Here is a 22,649-nt window from a genome sequence, read left to right as displayed (position 1 = left end):
AAAAAGGCTTTTTTACTGGGATAGGCAGTTGGAGGCAGGAGGTCATGTGATGAAATCTCCAGGAATACATCCAACCAGAGTTGGCAACCCCATGACTAGTGCCATGGTAGGATGGAATTTAAGATGAGCTTGGATGTTAGGTCTCATCCTTTTGCCTGGGTTTCTCAACAAGATGCAATTATTGTCCCATACTTATGGTGAACTGGGAAATAGCACATACCCAAGGCATTGAGTTATGGCTGTGTGTTACTCTTATGATTATGATAGACCCAGATGGTCTTTTGTGCAAGTGAATTGATGCGTGAAGTTCACCACCATCTCTGGGATACTCTGTTTATTCTGCGGGCCCATGGTCTCTGGTAGAAGCATATCATAAAATGAACCTTGGAGCACTGCTCATAGCTCCTGATAACCTCTCTCCTCCCCACCTTTGTGATTCATTGTTTTTTTTTTACTTATGCAAACTAATTCTGTGAAAGTTAAGCAATTACTTAAACTATGATATGATTATGATACCCTGTCTGGGGCAATCCATGACTTGCTTCATGTGATAAACAAACCACCTGATGGTGTGGGAGGAGAGCTGTTGCCATCTAATTATAATCTGGAGCAGGACTCCTGGATGTATGTGGGTATTTTTGGATCAGCACAGTCCCCCAGTTAATGTTTTCACAATAGCTTCAAATGAAGGAGATCCTTTGGCCCATTTTAATCTCATCTATCCAGAACACTAACCCGACTGTATTCCCGTTACAGCTTTTCTTCTTTTAAATGCCGAACTGAACAGGTAGACGGGACTTTAGGTTTATGTCTCACACGAAGGATGGCACCTCCAACAGTGCAGCACTCCCTCAGTAGTGCACTGAAGTGTCGGCCTAGATTGTGTGATGTTTTCCATCACTGCTCAAGTCCTGCTATGGGACTCAAACATACAGCCTTTCAGTTGAGAGGTGAGAGCGTTATCAACTCAGCAACGATGACGCCTTTATAACACCAAGAGGGAATGCTGACGCATACCACCCCCGAATTCACTTCAGAAAGAATTAAAAATATTCTCCCCTCTACAATTGGAGAGGTCACATCAACCTAGCTGTTGAGGTTGGGGGGTCAATTGAAAATTTCAAAACTGAGATTGATAGATTTTTCTTAGACAAGGACATTAAGGGTTATGGAATGAAAGCGGGTAAATGGAGTTAAGATACAGATCAGCCATGATCTAACTGAATGGCGGAACAGGCTCAAGGGGCTGAATGGCCTCCTGCTGTTCCAATGTTTCTTGATGTATATCCTTCTCCCTCTTAATCAGTCTATCATCCAATGTGGTCAAGGGTATTTGATATGTAGTTACCACTAGAACACGATAGTTCAGTTAGTTAGTTGGTCAATAAGAGTCTCCTGTGCCTATCGACTCATAAGGCAAACCATTTCTTCCTCTGTATTAACTATGCAACCATTTTGGATCCAATCACTCTTCCTGTCTGGCTAAACGCTACATTCCTTTGGGTGTCCCACTTTCTTCAATGTACCAATCTGTTGCTAACAAGGTTTAGACAGTCGGGATAGTAAAGAGGATTGGTTATCTGCAGTGCCAGTCACGACACTTATCCGAATCCCGAGGAAAGAGGAAGGTGTGTCACGGATCAGTATCAATGAACTCACTCAGTAGCTTTGGCTCTGAACTGAAGAGGGACTTGTCTAGACTCGAAGGGTTTCATTTTCCTGACTGGTAGCATTTTCAGCATCATCATAGTTGTCTCCTGGAGTCAACAGGGAGTTCAGTTGGACTAAATATTGCCCCCAATTTGCTCACCTTCACCGTACCATAGACATATTTGGAATATGTCCATTCTTCTTGTCCCCGGTCCCCGTCCCCGGTCCCCACCAGCCCCCCAGAACGATACCTGAGCTAAAAGGGTTGAATTATGAGGAGAGGTTGCATAGACTAGGCTTGTATTCCCTTGAGTATAGAAGATTAAGGGGTGATCTAATTGAGGCGTTTAAGAAGATTAAAGGATTTGATAGGGTAGATAGAGAGAAACTATTTCCTCTGGTGGGGGAGGCCAGAACAAGGGGGCATAACCTGAAAATTAGAGCTAGGCCGTTCAGGGGTGATGTCAGGAAGCACTTCTTCACACAAAGGGGAGTGGAAATCTGGAACCCTCTCCCCGCAAAAAACTGTTGAGGCTGGGGGTCAATTGAAAATGTCAAGACTGAGATTGATAAATTGTTGTCAGATAAGGGTATTAAGGGTTACGGAACCAAGGCGGGTAGATGGAGTTAAGAATACAGATTAGCCATGATCTAATTGAATGGCGGAACAAGCTCGAGGGGCTGAATGGCTTTCTCATGCTCCCACGTTCCAAAGGGGCTGATTCCTTGTTGGGGTACTGTTCCATGGGTGCTGATAGGTCACAATTAGAGGATGAAAGGCCAATGTCAACCCTGCTTGCCTGTGGAAAGAGAGGGAAACCTGCCAGAAAGCAATGGGGTCCTTCTTTAAAAATCCAGACATCGTTGGGCTCCGACTGAAATTTAAAGCCAAGGCCTGCACGGATTAGCCGTCGAGGCTTCCCACCAGGCCAACCTGTCAGGAAGAGGAACCGGGGTAAGAAAAGGCCCAGATAGGCGAGTGAATTTTTTTTTGTATCCTTGTGTGCCAGAAGGAGCTGGAGGAAACCTTGGTCCTCCCCTTCCCTGGGATTTCCCAGCCCCCACCCCCCCACGATATTCTCCTGACCCCCCACCCACCGCCCTCCCCCCACCCCCCGCCCTCCCACTTACCCGAGTGCTGTACCTGCTGGGAGTGTTTGATGGGACAGTGTAGAGGGAGCTTTACTCTGTATCTAACCCGTGCTGTACCTGCCCTGGGAGTGTTTGATGGGACAGTGTAGAGGGAGCTTTACTCTGTATCTAACCCGTGCTGTACCTGCCCTGGGAGTGTTTGATGGGACAGTGTAGAGGGAGCTTTACTCTGTATCTAACCCGTGTTGTACCCACCCTGGGAGTGTTTGATGGGACAGTGTAGAGGGAGCTTTACTCTGTATCTAACCCGTGCTGTACCTGCCCTGGGAGTGTTTGATGGGACAGTGTAGAGGGAGCTTTACTCTGTATCTAACCCGTGCTGTACCTGCCCTGGGAGTGTTTGATGAGACAGTGTAGAGGGAGCTTTACTCTGTATCTAACCCGTGTTGTACCCACCCTGGGAGTGTTTGATGGGACAGTGTAGAGGGAGCTTTACTCTGTATCTAACCCGTGCTGTACCTGCCCTGGGAGTGTTTGATGAGACAGTGTAGAGGGAGCTTTACTCTGTATCTAACCCGTGCTGTACCTGCCCTGGGAGTGTTTGATGGGACAGTGTAGAGGGAGCTTTACTCTGTATCTAACCCGTGCTGTACCTGCCCTGGGAGTGTTTGATGGGACAGTGTCGAGGGAGCTTTACTCTGTATCTAACCCGTGCTGTACCTGCCCTGGGAGTGTTTGATGGGACAGTGTAGAGGGAGCTTTACTCTGTATCTAACCCGTGCTGTACCTGCCCTGGGAGTGTTTGATGGGACAGTGTCGAGGGAGCTTTACTCTGTATCTAACCCGTGCTGTACCTGCCCTGGGAGTGTTTGATGGGACAGTGTAGAGGGAGCTTTACTCTGTATCTAACCCGTGCTGTACCTGCCCTGGGAGTGTTTGATGGGACAGTGTCGAGGGAGCTTTACTCTGTATCTAACCCGTGCTGTACCTGCCCTGGGAGTGTTTGATGGTGGTAGCAGATGTCTGGGAGTTCCGTTCCTCAGTGGTGACATTACTCACATTGAGGAGCAGAAAATACACTCAAATGAAAAAAAGTGAAAATGGGTCATTTCATCCCAGTGTTTTGTTTCACTGCTGGTTGTAATGAGTGTGATGTCTATAACCTGACACAGATGATTGCTGGTAGTTAACCACTTTCTGCATACTTTCAGTGCTTGGGCTGAACATGCTAAATGAATGGGCCACAGACTGCCATATCAATCACAGCCTTTCATCCACTCCCTGTCCCCACAAGCACACAGACCCCAGTCAATGATACACAATTACATCCCCTTTTCTACTCCATATTCAGCGAGAGGGGACTGGGGGGCTAGCCTTTCATTTATAAAATATATTTAAGCTGATCCTAACCATTCTGTGGCAGTTTCTGGAATCGGATCTCTCAGTATTCCTTTGAGTGATAATGTACACAGTTCCACAGCGACTAGTTCTTGGCTATTTTTGTTCCAGAAATTGCACTTCCAGATGCTGCGATCTACCATTAACTCATTCAGCAACAGAAACTCCAATGGCAGAGGTCCATTCTCAATATTTCCACCAGGTTAATCCTTGCAATAAAACACATCGCTTAAAACATAAATTAATAAAAATATGATTACTCTGCATGTTATTGAGTCACGGAAGGAGGCCATTCAGCCCATCGCCAATGTGTTGGTGCCCGCTCTCCGCTCTTCAATTGCAGCTGTTCTCGAATCCTATTCCCCTGCCCTTTTCCCATATTGTTTTATATTCTTCCTTTTTAAAAACTTATCCAAATACCTTTTGGATGATGTTACAATCTCTGCCTCCTAATCCTCAGTCTGTGGCCCCTTTTTTATTGTTCTCCAACCAGTTGAAACAACTTTTCATTGTTTACCCTCAAAAAGGTAATTGGCAAAAGAACAAGAGGCGACATGAGGAAATTTTTTTTAACGCAGCGAGTTGTTATGATCTGGAATGCACTGCCTGAAAGGGCGGTGGAAGCAGATTCAATTGTAACTTTCAAAAGGGATTTGGATAAATATTTGAAGTGGTAAAATTTGCATGGTTATGGGGTGGTACTAATTGGATAGTTCTTTCATAGGCACAATGGGCCGAATGGCCTCCTTCTGTGCTGTATCATTCTATGATTCTATAATCTGTTAGATTACATAGCCACTATTGGGGGGAGGAATTGTCTAGTCATGATGCTCCAGGCATTGTGAGCATGGGGCAGGCTTGATGGACCAGTTGGTCTTTTCCTGACCATCATTTTTGTATGTTCAGGTGGACATTAAAGATGCCATGGTGCTATTTGAAGATCTGGGGAGTTCTCCTGGTGTCCAGCCCAACATTCTTCCCTCTACCAACATCACCAAGAAACAGATTAACTGGTCACTCATCTCGTGGGATCTTGCAGTACACAAAATGTCTGCTGATTTTGCCTACATAACATTTGTTACTACGTTTCAAAGCACGTTTTCACATCCGTTGTTCCTGAGAGATTTGAGAAGGCCCCAAATAAATGAATCTTTCTTTACTTTCTTTCATTAACCAGACCAAAGCAAAGTTTCTACACAGAACACCTGGGAGTTTCTTTAAACTAAGGGGTCATCTGTACCTCTGTCTCTTCACTAGCATTAAAATTTGATCAGGATTTGGATGCTGGTGATCGGAGCACTGTGCGTTTGTGCAAGTATCCCAATCACTCTGACAGCACTTCCCTCCCTTGTAAGACAGGACCATCACCTCCAAATTCCCCTTCGGATCACACACACCATCCCGACTTGGACATATATCGACTGTTCCTTCATCGTCGCTGGGTCAAAATCCTGGAACTCCTGACCTACCAGCACTGTGGGGGAACCTTCACCACACGGACTGCAGCGGTTCAAGAAGAGGGCCCGCCACCAGCTTCTCAAGGGGCAACTAGGGATGGGCAATAAATGCCGGCCTTGCCAGCAACACCCACATCCCGACATCAAATTTAAAAAAAGTATAACTCACCACTGCCTGACCTCTATCTCTCTGAGGTATAGTCTCAAATCAGAATCTGCTGCCCAACAGTGATAGTTAGCTCATCAGCAAAGTTGATCCTGGGGGGGCTTGCCTCTATTAAAAGCTCAAGTCTCAATCAGCCAAGCTCATCATTTCTAGTGTTGCTGACCCACTTCAAAGGCTGTAAGTGTTGGGGGGAGCACTGAGTGTGGATGTATTATAATAGTGTGGGGAGAGTTTTTTTTTGAGGCAGTAAAGCTCCAGTTTTCCAGTTTATTCCAGACAGGTTGGAACACAGTACCTGGACTGAGTACAAAGCCTCGGCATTGAGAATGAATGATGTCCCAGCGCAGGTTTTGGCTCAGTTCACCAGGTAGATGCGACACAACATGTCTGTGCAGCCACCTTTGATGAATCACTAAAGTTTACCTTCACAGATGATGCCAGCTCATTGACTCATCCTGCATCGCAAAGGCAAAAACAAACCCACGGTTTCTGATGCCAGGAGTGTTTCACGAAGCTTTATAAAAAAACCCAGGAGGTCTGAAATTGGTCTCACTGCCATCTCGGTTAAGGCAGTAGCCATTTACGTGTTAACTTGTTAAGTTTGCAGTGCAGTGAGAAACTTCAGATAAACATTTTAAATGCCCATCCGCTAATCTCTCGTGGTTTAGGAACACAGGAACATAGGGACAGGAGTAGGCCATTCAGCCCCTCGAGCCTGTTCCACCATTCAATTAGATCGCGGCTGATCTGTATCTTAACTCCACTTACCCACCTTGGTTCCATAACCTTTAATACCCTTACCTAACAAAAATCTATCGATCTCAGTTTTGAAATTTTTAATTGACCCCCCAGCATCCGCAGCTTTTTGGGGTCACTCTTACTCAATCCTATTCACAATCATTGAACAGAAGCATCCTCGGTTCCGATGAAGGGTCAGATCTGAACCTGCTTTTACCTTTCAGAAGCTGACTGACCTGCGAAGAGAAGGTAACATCTTCTGGGGAAGGCTGACAAACAAAGTCTCACTCCCACGCACGAACATCCTTCACCACCATGAAAATTCACCCCAAAAAAATAGAATCTGTTGTTTTGTTATTCCAGATATCTAGCATTCATGGTTTTTCACTTTTTCAAATGCAAATTTTTGTCACCTATTTTCTATATTTTCCACTCGCCTATATTCTTCTCTTAACGCTGCTCTGTTCTCTTCCCTATGTTTAATTTTCACGTTCCCCTCTCCGCACCCACTTTGCATTCCCTGCAGCCTTACTCTGACTGGTGATGCAAAGCCTTGAAACTTCTTACCTCCGTGTTGAGGGCTGGTTGCTTTTGCTGGCGCAGCTCAGAGAGAGAACTGCGTCTCTCCTCTCCTGTCAGAATTCAGTGGATCTTATTCACATTCTCTCTACTTTGCTGTAGTGTGGTGTCACTTACACAGGCAGGGAGGAGACGGAGTGGGGAGGGAGGGGGGAGGTGGATTTGAAATTTCACTGAAACAGTATTCCTTTTGTTGACCTACATATGCTGGACTTAAACTGAAAAAATCAAACTAGTTACAGCTGCTGTGGAGTTTCTGCAAAGTTGTTTTTTTTTGGTTTCTGCGAGTCTCCATGTGCACATATCTATTCATTAAAAGCGAACTGGCTCAGGCCTCTTAAAGGTCAAGTTACAGGGTTTAAGAATTCACATCATTATAGAAAAAAAAGAGACTAGTGCAAACTTGTCCTGAAATTACTCATCACGATGTGTGTTGGTAGAGTTTCTTGTTAAAGGTTCTTTACTCAATTATTTTTTTAGTGGGTGGGGGGGGGTAAATTTTCTGTTCATCACAATGAAGTGGGAATTTCTTTTAATTCAATTTTGTCACATTTTCCTCTCCTTTTGGTAATCTTAGGGAAAAAGGGGTGAATCAAAGGAGGCAGAAGGTAGATTTGCTCGTGATAAGTGCTGCGCTGAGAATTCGTACTGCTCCAAAAATGGGGCAACAAAACCCGCGGGGAGAAATATTTTACCTGTTAAGGGCTTGTTAAAGATTATTAATGATGAATCTCTGCAGGGTGTCACAGTCAATTTAACAGGTGCCTATTTTACTCCAGATAAGACCGGGTCATCGCAGAGTGAGGCAAACACCACACAGCAGTGCCAGGCAGAATCAATCAAACGGTGTGGATAGAATCTCTCCGGGCCTTGACATGCGAGCCTGTCGCTCGTCTTGCCCCCCTCATCTCCCCCGCACGCACTGATCCCACCCTCAAGTTAAACTCCAGGCCCATTGTCCACCCTCACCCCCGGATTACTGCCAGTTCCAACACCCGACCACCGCCCATGGACAGTACAAGTGGAGCGATATTTAAAGGGATCCTCATCTGCTGTCAGGTGAAGCCGTATAGAGCTTGTGGAGATATTTTTCCTGCAGTAGCTTTTGGGTTGCTTCACCTTAAAGGATTCGAAAGTGCTTTATTCAGATATCCTAATGATTGACTTCAGTTAGAATGTAAGAACAATAAGATAAAACTCGTGAGTCTGTGCTGTCCTGCCACATCCCTCGAACGCTCCCTCTTGAATCATTCAACAATTCTTCTTTCATAAGTTGTGAGTTTTTCCCTCTGGTACCTCACCCAAAACAGCCATTCTTCATGTGTGAACCTAGATAGTGAATGTTGGTGAAAAAAAACTTGATATTTTGTTAGCGCCTTTCACAGCCTCAAGACGTTCCGAAGCGTTTTACAGTCAATGAAGCACTTTTTGAAGTGCAGTCACTGTTGTAATGTAGGAAACATGGCAGCCAATTAGCGCAGAGCAAGATCCCACAAACAGCAATGTGATAATGACCAGATAATCTGTTTTTAATGCTGCTGGTTGAGGGATAAATAGTGGCCCAGGACACCGGGGAGAACTCCTCTGCTCTTCTTCGAATGATGCCATGGGATATTTTATGTCCACCTGAGAGGGCAGACGGGACCTCGGTTTAACGTCTCATCCAAAAGACGGCACCTCTGACAGTGCAGCGCTCCCTCAGAACTGCACTGGGAGTGTCAGCCTGGATCATGTGCTCACATCTAGACTATTAGACCGTGGGGGAACATCACAGCCGAGCCCAATCCTGTCCTCTGTTTCTTTCTCCACGGACGCTGCCAACTTGCTGAGTATTTCCAGCATTTTCTGTTTTTATTTCAGATTTCCAGCATTCGCAGTATTTTGGTTTTGATTTTGATTTATTTAAGCTTTCTGACATATTTTTTACCAAAGCGTTTTGCTCACAAGGCCTGATTGGAGGCCCCTAGAGGTGTAAGTCTTAATGAGGTGCATGTTCCATATCCCCACACATTGCAGCCCTCCCGGGATGCTGAAATAAGGCTCTTCTATAAGTGAGATTTTATTTTTTCCCTCTTCCCCGATTAGCTCATTCCAGACAGCACTTGGAGTGAATGTTTCCATCTCTCCTTTCCATTTTCCATTTTAAATTAATATTGGTTGGATTGGATGTCATTTCTACTGCCAAGGTGTTAGCCTTGGCTCAGTGGTCGTGGGTTCACATCCCACTCCAAGCGACTATGCTGACACTTTAGTACTGCACTTCTGGATGAGACGGTAAACCGAGGCCCCGTCTGCCCTCTCAGGTGGACGTGAAAGACCCAACGGCACTTTTTGATGAAGAGCAGGGGAATTCTTCCCAGTGTCATAGCCAATATTTATCCCTTAACCAACATCCACTAGAAACAAATTATCTGGTCATTATCTCCTTGCCGTTTGTGGGATCTTGCTGTGTGAAAATTGGCTGCTGCGATTCCTACATTACAACAGTGACTACACTTCAGAAGTACTTAAGTGGCTGTAAAGCGCTTTGGGACGTCCTGAGGCCATGAAAGGTGCTGTATGAATTGTCATACTTATGCAATTTCTTTTAAAAGTGGAGCTTTTAGTGACGACCTCAATGAATAGGCAAGGCCGGCATTTATTGCCCATCCCTGGTTGCCCCTTGAGAAGGTGGTGATGGGCCTTCTTCTTGAACCGCTGCAGTCCATGTGGTGAAGGGGTGGTCCCACCATGCTGTTAGTTCAGGAGTTCCAGGATTTTGACCCAGCGATGATGAACTAATGGCCGACATATGTACTAGTCAGGGTGGTGTGTGACTTGGAGGGGAACTTGGAGATGATGTTGTTCCCAAGCGCCTGCTGTCTTTGTCCTTCTAGGTGGTAGAGGTCGCGGGTTTGGGAGGTGCTGTTGAAGAAGCCTTGGCGAGTGGCTGCTGTGCATCCTGTGGATGGTACACACTGCAGCCACTGTGCGCCAGTGGTGGAGGCAGTGGATGTTTAAGGTGGGGGAGGGAGTGGGTCTTTAACCTAATCCTTCCCTCCTCTACTGAAGATGTTGGGAGTACAGTTCCATTGACCATCCACCATTGGTACCTTGGTGTTTGACCAACTATTGCAGCTTCATACTCCAGCTGAGATCAGCTAGCCCAGCGCAGAGTCTGGATCACACCTGGGATCTTTTTGATCTGCATGGCTCAGTCCCACACTGGACAGTTAATTAATGCTCAGCACTAATTTCTACACTGGAGCAAAGGAGATTCACATTCAATGTTACAAAAGGGTTTGAGATAGTAAAAAGGAAAAATATGAAAGGGCAAATAGTGAAAGGTTATTCCAAATGGTCAGTGTACCAGTAACAAGGGGACATAAACTCAGGATCACTACAAGAAGCATAAAGGGAGAAGTTAGAAGACATTTCTATCGCGAAAAGAGTTACTTAGATTATGGAATGAGGTGCTACAAGTGGCGATTAATGCCAGGTCAATCAACATTTATCTTGAAGAAAAATATTAAAGGGTACAGGAAAAGAAGAGGGAAATAGGACAGGAGGAAATAGTACATGTGGAGCTAGCACCAGCACAGAGGCAATGGGCTGAATGGCCTCCTTCTGTGCTGGAAACTATGAAAGTTAGTGGGAATCTAATTCCCGAGGAACATTTCTGTTGCCTAAATTTCCTGTGAAGTGAACTCTATGTAGAGATTCAGATCATAGATCTACTCCCCTGCAATATATAGAAATTCTGTGATTTTTTTTTAGCAGGTAGCAATGAGATTTGGGTTCCAACTCCAATTCCCTGCAGGAAGCATTAAGGGAAAGAGAAGCATATGTGTAAAGACTGGATGAAATCAGAAAACCCAACCCAGAGAGATGAAGTCCAGGCTTCCTCTTCTTGGTAGTTATCAGGTTTGTAAATGAAATGCATTTGGCTAATCTGCACGAAGTGCCTGGTCAGATAAAGCCTGGAGCACTAAACTATCCTCGGGTTTGATATTATTGACACCAAATTACAACTGCACGATCCAGGGATTTGCATTTATATTCTGAATTAAGAAAATTTTGAAGAAGCCTTCATTTTACAATCTGGAGCCCAGAACTCTATCATTTACAGTTAGTCAGAATGGACATACAGATTGTATATCTGATCCAAGGATTTTATCCAAGTGTACCAATCTACATTTCTTCACTCCATACCAACTCACTTTTTCTTTCACTCTATAATGAATCCCGGTCTACCGAAACACTTGTTTCTCATTCCTTTTTTATTCATTCATGGGATGTGGGCGTCGCTTGCAAGGCCGGCATTTATTGCCCACCCCTAATTGCCCTTGAGAAGGTGGTGGTGAACCGCCTTCTTGAACCGCTGCAGTCCGTGTGGTGAAGGTTCTCCCACAGTGCTGTTAGGAAGGGAGTTCCAGGATTTTGACCCAGCGACGATGAAGGAACGGCGATATATTTCCAAGTCGGGATGGTGTGTGACTTGGAGGGGAAGGTGCAGGTGGTGCTGTTCCCATGCACCTGCTGCCCTTGTCCTTCTAGATGGTAAAGGTCGCGGGTTTGGGAGGTGCTGTCGAAGAAACCTTGGCGAGTTGCTGCATTGCATCCTGTGGATGGTACACACTGCAGCCACTGTGCGCCGGTGGTGAAGGGAGTGAATGTTTAGAGGTGTCAATCAAGTGGGCTGCTTTGTTCTGGATGGTGTTGAGCTTCTTGAGTGTTGTTGGAGCTGCACTCATCCAGGCAAGTGGAGAGTATTCCATCACACTCCTGACTTGTGCCTTGTAGATGGTGGAAAGGCTTTAGGGAGTCAGGAGGTGAGTCACTCGCTGCAGAATACCCAGCCTCTGACCTGCTCTTGTAGCCACAGTATTTATGCGGCTGGTCCAGTTAAGTTTCTGATCAGTGGTGACCCCGAGGATGTTGATGGTGGGGGATTTGGCGATGGTAATGCCGTTGAATGTCAAGGGGAGGTGGTTAGACTCTCTCTAGTTGGAGATGGTCATTGCCTTGCACTAGTGTGATGTGGTGTGAGTGTTACTTGCCACTTATCAGCCCAAGCCTGGATGTTGTCCAGGACTTGCTGCATGCGGGCACGGACTGCTTCATTATCCTTATTCAATCCCAGAGTACCAAGTCATGGCTACGACATTCCGTGCCTGGGGAAAGCTCGGTTGCCAGCTGCTAGGGAGAGGAAACGGGGGCAGAGACACGTTGCATTGAATCTCTTCTCCCCCTCCCCCCCACTCCTTGTTGACTTCCAATCTACCAAACCATTTCCCCTTTCACTCCTTGTTGAATCCCAGAGTGCCAAGTCTCAACCCCACATGTTCTGACCACATCCCTCCATCCCTTCACTCTCCAGAAGCACATCTAATTGATCTAATTTATACATGTTTGTTCTTGGGCTGTGGGTGTCACTGGCAAGGGCACATTTATTGACCATCCCTAGTTACCCCGAGGGCATTAAGAGTTAACCATGGGACTGGAGTCACATGTATGCTGGATCAGGTAAGGGTGGCAGGTTCCCTTCCCTGAAGGACAGTAATAAAGCGACATTGGTGAAGCAGTTGGGTTTTTACAACAATCCGGCAGCTTCATGATCACTTTATCTGGTGACAGCCCACAAGTCACCAGATTTAATGAATTCAACTCCACAACTTGCCAAGTGTGATTTGAACTCACCACCTCTGGATTGTTAGTCCAGTACCAGAAGCACTAACCCATAATGCTTGCTTCTCTGATCTATATCACACGTCTATCAATATTTTTAACTTATGCCCCCTGGGATTTGAACTTTCAGTTATCTGAATAAAGTATTAGTTTTTTTTTGGAGAAGTACCTCATTATTTCCCCTATAGCAAGTTACTGAATCGATGATTAAATAAGTCATTATACAAGGTTCTCCAAATTGACTGTTTTTTTTGTCTGCAGTTTGTACAGATCTTGATCCAAGGATAACATTTGTTGGGGAATTAATTGCCCGTTTATCAGAATTCAGCTGAATAAACATCCTTATCGTATTTCTCATCTAGAAGTGACTCAGAACTTTGAACAAGAGGGAAGAAAAGATGAACATTGAGCTGAGGGACGGGGGGCAATTTGGGAGGACACCGGACATGGTCAAAGGGGAGGGTTTTACGGAACTTTGAAACCCAGGGAGGGGAGAAGTGAGGTAAAATGGTTTGGGGAAATAATTTGAGAGGGCGGGGCATAGCGGCTGAAGGGTTAACCTTCACTGGGAGGGTAGAGAGAGCGCAGGGAGACAGCAAGGATCTGGAATTTGAAGAGAAAGGGCTTGGGCAGGAATCTATGACTGAAGAGGATCACTCCAGTAGGGTGGGATAAGGCCATGGAGGAACCTGAAGGTGAGGGATCCCTAAACACACCTAGAATCAAACATGCAGGGTTTCCGCTGCACTTCCGGTGAAGTTATGGCGGTGCAGTCGCACAAAGTCCAAGGAAATTCAGGGCAATAATTTCTCAACTCAGGAGGAGGTCATTCGCCCCTTTCTTGCCTGCACAGAATTTAAACCTACAACCCTCCGAGATCTCTGGGCTTCTCCAATTCCGGTCTCTTGCACATCCCCGATTTTCATCGCTCCGCCATTGGCGGCCGTACCTTCAGCTGCCTGGGCCCTAAGCTCTGGAATTCCCTCCCTAAATCTCTTCACCTCTCTCTCCTCCTTTAAAACGCTCCTTAAAACCTACCTCTTTGACCAAGCTTTTAGTGACCTGTCCTAATTCCTCCATGTGTGGCTCGGTGTCAATTTTTGTTTGATAATCGCTCCTGTGAAACGCCTTGGGACTTTTTACAACGTTAAAGGCGCTATATAAATGCACGTTGTTGTTGTTGTTGTTGTTGTTGTGTCTGATTTTATTTCATCCCATTTTCTTGCCTTCCCACCAAACAAAACCCTTTTTCCTGCTTCCTCCCGATAGCCTTTAGTAATCATCTTCTTTATGGAGTTATCAAGTACTTTCTCCTCTACCTTCTCATTGGGATTCTTGGTCTGCAGTCCAGTTTGAAGATTTGCCATTGATTAAATTGTCTTGTCATTTGAAATACCTGCCTTGAATTTCCTCTTACGTTGTTGAAGAGCTTCAACCTTGGTTGGTGGAAAATTGGTCGGCTCCCAGGCTGAGCTGAATGGCAGGTTGGGTCTAGATGTGGTGGGGGGGGGAGAGCCAATTCCGGGGTGGGGGCGGGAGGGATAGGTCAATCACCAGTCGGCAGCGAGTGCTCTTCCTAGCCCCACAAAAATTCTGGGCCATTTCCAAGCGGTCACTAGCGGTCCCTTTAAGGCCCATTGGTTTGGCTGCTCACTGCCTGGTACACATGGGTGCAGGGACTGTCCATTTGCACCTTAAAATTGTAAAGGGGGTCCTACAATGGCATTGGATCCCGATATGCATATTCTGCATCAGGTGGCTGTGCTGCTCGCCCGTTTAAAATTGCAGCAGGCGGGCATCAATGGGCAGCTGAGATGCCCGCCTGATTTTCTTATGGCATAAGGCTCTATGCCAGGAAATGCCTGGAATTTCCGGCAGGCCCTCTCTCGATCTCCCGCGGATTGGCGCTGTTTCTCCGGGATTGAAGGCGCTCTTGTTCCCTTTCTCCCCCAAAACATTGCACTCAGAACCAAATAAACTGATGTGTCAGCCGTGGCTCAGTGGGCAGCACTCTTGCCTCTGAGTTAGAAGGTCGTGGGTTTAAGTCCCACTCCAGAGACTTGAACACAAAATCCAGGCTGATACTCCCAGTGTGGTACTGAGGGAGTGCTGCACTGTTGGAGGTGCTGTCTTTTGGATGAGACGTTAACCCGAGGCCCTGTATGCCCTCTCGGGTGGATGTAAAATATCCCATGGCACTTTTCGAAGAAGAACAGGGGAGTTCTCCCCAGTATCCTGGTCCAATATTCATCCCTCAACCAACATCTCTAAAAACCGATTACCTTATTGCAGCTGTTGGCCATTTTTACATGAACCCAGACAGTAAATACTCTTTAAAAACAGGATGTATGACAGCTGAGACCAATCCTGTCCCCACTCGATGTCCACACACACTTGCAGGATCCAGCAGGGCTCTCTGGGCAGTGATTAGGAACAGGATTCCAGGCTGATTTTACCTCCCCAGCCCACAGATCGATTCGTTCAGCACAGATGAGGGACCTAACCTGGGGCTTTCTTGGGCTACACTGGATCATTACCAGGGCAGTGCATGTACCAACTGAGCCCACATTTCAAAATCTAACAAAAATCTTCTTTGTTTTTGAAGCCCAGTTTATACTCAGTACAAGTAGCTCTTTTTTTTTGAACATTTCCAGACGCAGGTTTGCAAATTAAAACCAAATGAGAATTTCTGCCGAGACTATTGAATTTCAAAGTAAGCGGGATTTACCCTGGAAAGGAACTGTCTGTATGAAATGAATAACTTGCTCTATGTATCCTGTATTTTTGCAAACTCTCCTGTGGGCCTGGGGATCTCCTGCCAGTTTGACAGATAAAAGTAGCAGGTTAATTGAATAAACCTCAGCTCCAGAAATGTTTAAGAGCAGTTTTGTTACAGAAAATTCCTTCACGTGCTTTGTTCTGAAGTGCATACGTGTATCTGTGTGCATGTGTTTGCGTGTGTGTTTGTGTGTGTGCGTGCTTGTGCGGTGTGCGTGTGTGTTCGTGTGTGTCTGTGTCTGCGTGTGTTTGTGTGTGTGCAGTGTGCCTGTATGTTTGTGTGTGCATGTTGGGTGTGTGTGCTCATGTGTGTCTATATATGTGTGTATTTGCCTGCCTGTGTTTGTGTGTGCAGTGTGCGTGTATGTGCATGTGTTTGCGTGTGTCTGCGTGCGCAAATGTGTGTGGGTGTGCATATGTGCGCTTGTGTTTAAGTGCACATGTGTGTATTGGCGGGTGTGTGTGCACGCATGTGTGTGCACGCATGTGTGTGGGCATGTGTGTGTATGTGTATCTGTGTTTGTGCGTGTGCGGGGTGCATGTGTTTGTGTGCGTGTGTGTGCATGTGTGTATGTGTTTGTGTGTGCATGTGTGTGCGCGTGTTTGCATGTGTGTGTACGTGTATGTGTATGTGCACGTGTGCGTGTGTGAGTGTGCATGAGTGTGTGTCTGTGTTTGTGTGTGTGTTAAATTATTAGTTGGTTTGGTGTCATGCACCTTATTGCTCATTCTTAGCTCCTTACTGTATTTCGCTTTGCAGTCCCATTTTTTCCACAGATTATATTAAAATAAACGATGCGCAGTGAGAATGAGGGGAAACAGGTGCAGATTCTTCCTCTGCTGTGGATGGAAACTTTAACACAACCGATCTCTCTGCTCCATTTATTGTAGAACAGCCCTGGAGAGCTCAACTAAAACACTGGGACTAAAGCCAATTCAACTCATAGCAATTTCTATCTCATCTTGTTGGACTATTCTCATCGGATATAGGGGAATAACGGGCAGGAAAAGACCAGCTGGTCCATTAAGCCTGCCCCACACTCATGATGTCTGGACCATCATGACTAGACACTTCCTCCCTCGCACCCCCCGCCCCCGCAGCCATGTAATCACCTAGGACAGGCAAAAAAAGAGAGGGAAAAGAAAGGGCCAATAAAACTCTGGAAAATTCCTCTCTGACCCCCTCAGGTGATCGAAACGAGTCCAGGAGATCACATGATCAAGTGTTTATTACCTATTAGCCCACTTACCTTCTCTGTGATGTGAACTCTGCCCCAGTCAGGAACTGATCCAGCTCCCTCTTGAAGGCAGAGAGTCAGCACCCGCCACATCAGCCGGCAATGTATTCCAGATGCTCACTACTCTCTGGGAATTGAAGAACCGCCCAACATCTAGTCTATTCCTACTCTTGCCTGGTTTAAACAAATGTTCCCTGGTCCTCCCCAATCTGTCGAATTGAAATAATCTATCAACAAGCACGCAATCCAGCCCGTCCGTTATTTTAGATACCTCTATCAGGTCGTCTCTAAGTCTCTAAGTTCCTTTCCAGGTTCAGACCCATGAGTGCCAGCTGCCTTCTGTGCTCACCCAAGGGGCCATTCTTCATGTATGAGTACAGACACTGCGGATAATTTCCAACAGTGTCAACCATGGCTCAATGGGTAGCACTGTCCCCTCTGAATCAGAAGATTGGTGCGTTCAAGTCCCACTCCAGAGACTTAAGTATAAAATCTATGCTGACACTCCCAGTTCAGTACTGAGGGAGTTCTATACTGTCAGAGAAGTGCCATCTCTTGGATGAGATGTTAAACCAAGGACCTGTCTCCCCTCTCAGGTGGATGTAATAGATCCCATGGCCACTATTTTGAAGAAGAGGAGGGGAGTTCTCCTCAGTGCAGTGGCCAAAATACATCCCTCAACCAACATCACTTAAAAACAGATTATCTGATCATTATCTCATTGCTGTTTGTGGGATCTTGCTGTGTGCAAATTGGCTGCCGCGTTTTCTACATTGTAACAGTGACTACCGTTCAAAAGTACTTCATTGCCTGTGAAGCGCTTTGGGATGTCCTGAGGTGATGAAAGGAGTTGTGTAAATGCAAGTTTCTTTATTTTTCACCATTTAGGCCTTAACCTGCTGGAGCCGATCCCTCGCCTTTTGTAGAGCCTGCTTGTTGAAATCAATGGAAATGAAAAGCTTGCGTGTTCTACTACGGACAGGCAATTGGCTCCACCAGATTACCAGCCCCAGGCGGTGACGTTGAAGATGACCCCCATTGCGTGTGTGCAAGCTAACCAACCATGGAGGGCATCGCTAACTGAGACGGAGCCTTCCCTTGCCCATCGACGATGGAGGTGGACCAGAAGTGAAAGCCCTGGTGGATTTTCCATGAATCTTAGGCCCATCTGATTCGCACGGCCCAGCATCACTCCGGCCAGTACAGTTATTTGTTATTTATATTAACGATTTGGATGAGAATTTAGGAGGCATGGTTAGTAAGTTTGCAGATGACACCAAGATTGGTGGCATTGTGGACAGTGAAGAAGGTTATTTAGGATTGCAATGGGATCTTGATAAATTGGGCCAGTGGGCCGATGAATGGCAGATGGAGTTTAATTTAGATAAATGTGAGGTGATGCATTTAGGTAGATCGAATCGGGCCAGGACCTACTCCGTTAATGGTAGGGCGTTGGGGAGAGTTATAGAACAAAGAGATCTAGGAGTACAGATTCACAGCTCCTTGAAAGTGGAGTCACAGGTGGATAGGGTGGTGAAGAAGGCATTCAGCATGCTTGGTTTCATTGGTCAGAACATTGAATACAGGAGTTGGGATGTCTTGATGAAGTTGTACAAGACATTAGTAAGGCCACACTTGGAATACTGTGTACAGTTCTGGTCACCCTATTATAGAAAGGATATTATTAAACTAGAAAGAGTGCAGAAAAGATTTACTAGGATGCTACCGGGACTTGATGGTTTGACTTATAGGGAGAGGTTAGACAGACTGGGACTTTTTTCCCTGGAGAGTAGGAGGTTAAGGGGTGATCTTATAGAAGTCTACAAAATAATGAGGGGCATAGATAAGGTAGATAGTCAAAATCTTTTCCCAAAGGTAGGGGAGTCTATAACGAGGGGACATAGATTTAAGGTGAGAGGGGAGAGATACAAAAGGGTCCAGAGGGGCAATTTTTTCACTCAAAGGGTGGTGAGTGTCTGGAACGAGCTGCCAGAGGCAGTAGTAGAGGCGGGTACAATTTTGTCTTTTAAAAAGCATTTGGACAGTTACATGGGTAAGATGGGTATAGAGGGATATGGGCCAAGTGCAGGCAATTGGGACTAGCTTAGTGGTATAAACTGGGCGACATGGACATGTTGGGCCGAAGGGCCTGTTTCCATGTTGTAAACTTCTATGATTCTATGATTCTATAGTTCGAAGCTTGGGGCATTATCCTTAACTGCTTTATATTTTACTCCAGACCCCTGATGCCCCATTAATTTATTGGAGCCATACAATCTCAAGTGTGAAATCTGTGTATGAATGAAGTCAACCCCTACAGCCCTTAAAGATGCAGTCAAACCATCTGCACTCCTCTTAAGAATGAATTACGAGTTGACTTTAGCTTCCTTCTGTTTGCTTCTCTCTCCTTCTGTTAATTCTTTATTTAAACAATAAGTACCAACGACTTCATTGGGGGAGTTGATTTAACTTACAGTATAACTGAAAAGGTGGTGAAACTCTGGAGTTTTATTGATGATCCCTCAAGCTGATGGGTGTGTCAACTCCTCATTCCTCCCCCGCTGTTGCCATGCCTGAAATCAGGAATCTACTGCGTAGATATTTATTCAAGAATGACTTGCAATTATACGGTACCTTCGAGTCTCTCAGAAGCATTTCAAAGCGCTGCACGTACAATCAATTACTTTGAACAGCAGTGACTGTTGTTATGTAAGAGCGGGGGAGTTCTCCCTGGTGTCCAAGGCAATATTTATCCCTCAACCAACATCACTAAAACAGATTATCTAGTCATTTATCTAATTGCTATTTGTGTGACCTGGCTGTGTGCAAATTGGCTGCCACGTTTCCTATATTACAACAGTGACTACACTTCAAAAGTACTTCATTGGCTTTAAAGAACTTTGGGCGTCCTGAGGTCGCGAATGGCACTGTATAAATGCAAGTCTTTCTTTCTTCTATGATGTGGAGATGCCGGTGATGGACTGGGGTGGACAAATGTAAGGAGTCTTACAACACCAGGTTATAGTCCAACACTCACCTGACGAAGGGGGAAGCCTCCGAAAGCTTGTGATTTCAAATAAAACTGTTGGACTATAACCTGGTGTTGTAAGACTCCTTACATTCTTCCTTCTAGGCAAAGGTGGCGGCCATTTTGTGCGTTGTGCACAACAATATCCCACAAAAAGCAACGACATGAATGACCCCAGTTAATCTGTTTTTGATGGCGTTGGTTAAGGGAAGAATGTTGTACCCAGGACACCGGGAGATCTCCCCTGCAATTCGTTGAAGAGTACCGCTGGGTCTTTAATCTTCATCTGAATAACTGGAACAGGCAGATAGGCCCCAGAACCTTCCGCCCAAAAGGCGAAAGTGCTACCAACTGAATCCAGCTGACGTTGGAGACGTCAAAGGCAGGGTCATGTGTCTTCAATACCTAATGATACAAATGCATCAACAGGTCACCCCAATATTCTTCAAATTCCTAACAATGAATATTGTCCAGTGGAATCAAACAACTTCTGAATCAAGACTGCTGTTGGAATAAATGAGAAAATCTGCAACGTTTTTTGTACTGCTGCAGTCCTGAGTGAGTTCATTCTGAACTGGGATCTCGTGATCTGAAGCTGCCTCAAGGCAGCTGAGTCTAATAAACGCATTCCCAGTGAAGCGCTGCTTTGTTCTATTTTCACCTGGTGTCTAAATCAATAATTTTCTGCTTCTCCTCTTTGGCACAAAGGAGTCACTGAGCAGCTCTTGTTCAGCAAAACTTGTCTTTCGATAAATTATCTTTCCCTCAACCTCTTGTCACTTTCTGTCACAGCCTTTCTTGTGTCTCCATTACAAATTGGGTCTGCCGTAGGTCCCTTCTCGGGCTGAGCGGCATCAGTCGCTCCCGTAACCAGTCTGAGCGTCTTACTTGTGTGGGAATGAACTCTCCTGCTCTGTGTTTACTTGTACGATCGTGGAACCGGGGGATGGGGGAGTAGTACCCCCTTGTGACCACAAATGGACATTCATATAGAAGGTAAGTGGCTTTACAGATAACACATGATCCATGTGATCTCCTGGACTGGTTTTGATCACCTGGGGGGAATCAGAGAGGAATTTTCCTGAGTATTTTTTCCTTTATTGGCCCTGGATTTTTCTGGGTTGTTTTGCCTCTCCCAGGAGATTACACGGCTGCTGAGGGGAGGTGGGAACTGTCCTGTCATGATAGTCCAGCCTTCGCAAGTGTGGGCCAGCTGGTCTTTCCCTGCCCGTTATTTTTGTATGTTTGTATACCTTCCGCATGCCTGCTTTGATCTCTCCAAAGGTGGACCGAGCAACGATTTGGTGAGGCGCAGCCTGATACAAATCGATAAGCTGTTTCATTTCACAGTGAGGTGAACATACAGAACTACAGTTATGATTGAGTTTGTCATGCAATAATACAAAATAAAGAAGATGCCACGCTGCCCCCACATCAATGAATCATCTTAATTGACTTAAGCAAGATGATTTCTAACTATCCTCTAGCACTCCTAACCTCTTAGTCTTGGCAAAAGCCCTCTCAGCTTTCCCCTTCATAACCTGACTGACTACCTGTGTCTTGGCCTCTTTATTTATCTCTTTAGTCAAGGCCAGGAAGAAGCTCAAAGCCTTTCCAACACAATGGGTGTCAGCAGTCTCTCGATTACCAAGACAAACTAGCAAATGACTTATTGTTTACAATCTTTGGAGAAAACAATTTCTATTAGCATATAAACCACCTGTTGTTTCCCTGCTTTTTAAAAACTAGTGTGAATACACTATGCTTTAAACCACAAGTGTGAAAAAGTAGTCATAAAATCTCAAAACATAGCGGTCTCTATTCTATCAGTGTTACTATGCTCAGTGAGGAAAGAGCTTGCATTTCTATAGCGCTTTTCATGACTTCAGGACATCCCAAAGCGTTTTTCAGCCAATTAAGTATTTTCAAGTGCAGTCACTGTTGTGATGTGGGAAACGCGGCAGCCAATTTGCACACAGCAAGATCCCACAAACAGCAATGTGATAATGACCAGTTTAGGGGGTGTTGGTTGAGGGATAAATGTTGGCCCAGGATATCAGGGAGAACTCCCCAGCTCTTCTTCAAATTGTGCCATTGGATCTTTTGCATACACCTGAGAGGGCAGAGGGGACCTAGGTTTAATGTCTCGTCTGAAAAATGGCACCTCCAACAATGCAGCATCAGCATAGATTACGTGCTCAAGTCCCTAAAGTGAGACTAGAACCCATAACCTTCTATCATCAGAGGCAAGAGTGCTACCACTGAGCCACAGCTGCCAATCTCCTCTGAGCTCTCTTTTACTTCCTAACCTCTAATTGCTCCTACCTGCATACTCTTCATTCTTCCTGCATCCTCGCTGTGTTGAAATCATGACGTCATCTCCTATTCCAAATCATTCTTTCCCACAACCTCAAAACTGTGAAACACCTCCCCTCCTTCAATCTCCGACAATCTAAAGAAATAATGGGTTGGTGAAACCGCAATTGGATATTAGAAGCCTGTAGAATGTTGGAGGGAGGGAAGAATGAAAGAGAAAGTTGGGGGGGGGGGCAGAGTTCCACACCTTAGAGGTCTTTGCTTGAATTGGGTAAGTGTTCGACTAAATCCCTCACTTTGATGAGCAAAAATAATCACACAGAAAAAACAAAAAGTTTCAAAATAGAATTGCTTGTATAGTTGTGAATGTGTTAAGGATAGTAGGACCAGCGCTTGGGAACTCTGCTTTTTGAACTGTGCAGACGAAACGATAAATCAAGTTTGTCCTGGGAAGCAGACACAGGAGGGATGTTTCGTGCATGGTGATACGGCACAGGTTTCCTTCAAGAGAAATTGACCGTTTGCAAATGACATGTTTTGGC

The 22,649-nt window shown here is 45.5% G+C and overlaps 1 protein-coding gene across 1 annotated transcript in view; it reads right to left on the bottom strand.

Annotated features, from left to right (window-relative positions):
* LOC137332278 (synaptopodin) overlaps positions 1–7,155 on the bottom strand; it is a 70,294-nt gene extending 63,139 nt beyond the window's left edge. The window contains exon 1 of the mRNA XM_067995986.1: positions 7,069–7,155. The gene's annotated coding sequence lies outside the window, so the exon portion shown is untranslated. The remainder of the gene's footprint in view (positions 1–7,068) is intronic.
* Positions 7,156–22,649: the final 15,494 nt, after the last annotated feature.

The sequence above is a fragment of the Heptranchias perlo genome, chromosome 14 (genome assembly GCF_035084215.1).
Source record: "Heptranchias perlo isolate sHepPer1 chromosome 14, sHepPer1.hap1, whole genome shotgun sequence".
Lineage (NCBI taxonomy): Eukaryota > Metazoa > Chordata > Chondrichthyes > Hexanchiformes > Hexanchidae > Heptranchias > Heptranchias perlo.
This window is presented reverse-complemented; position numbering and strand designations above follow the sequence as displayed.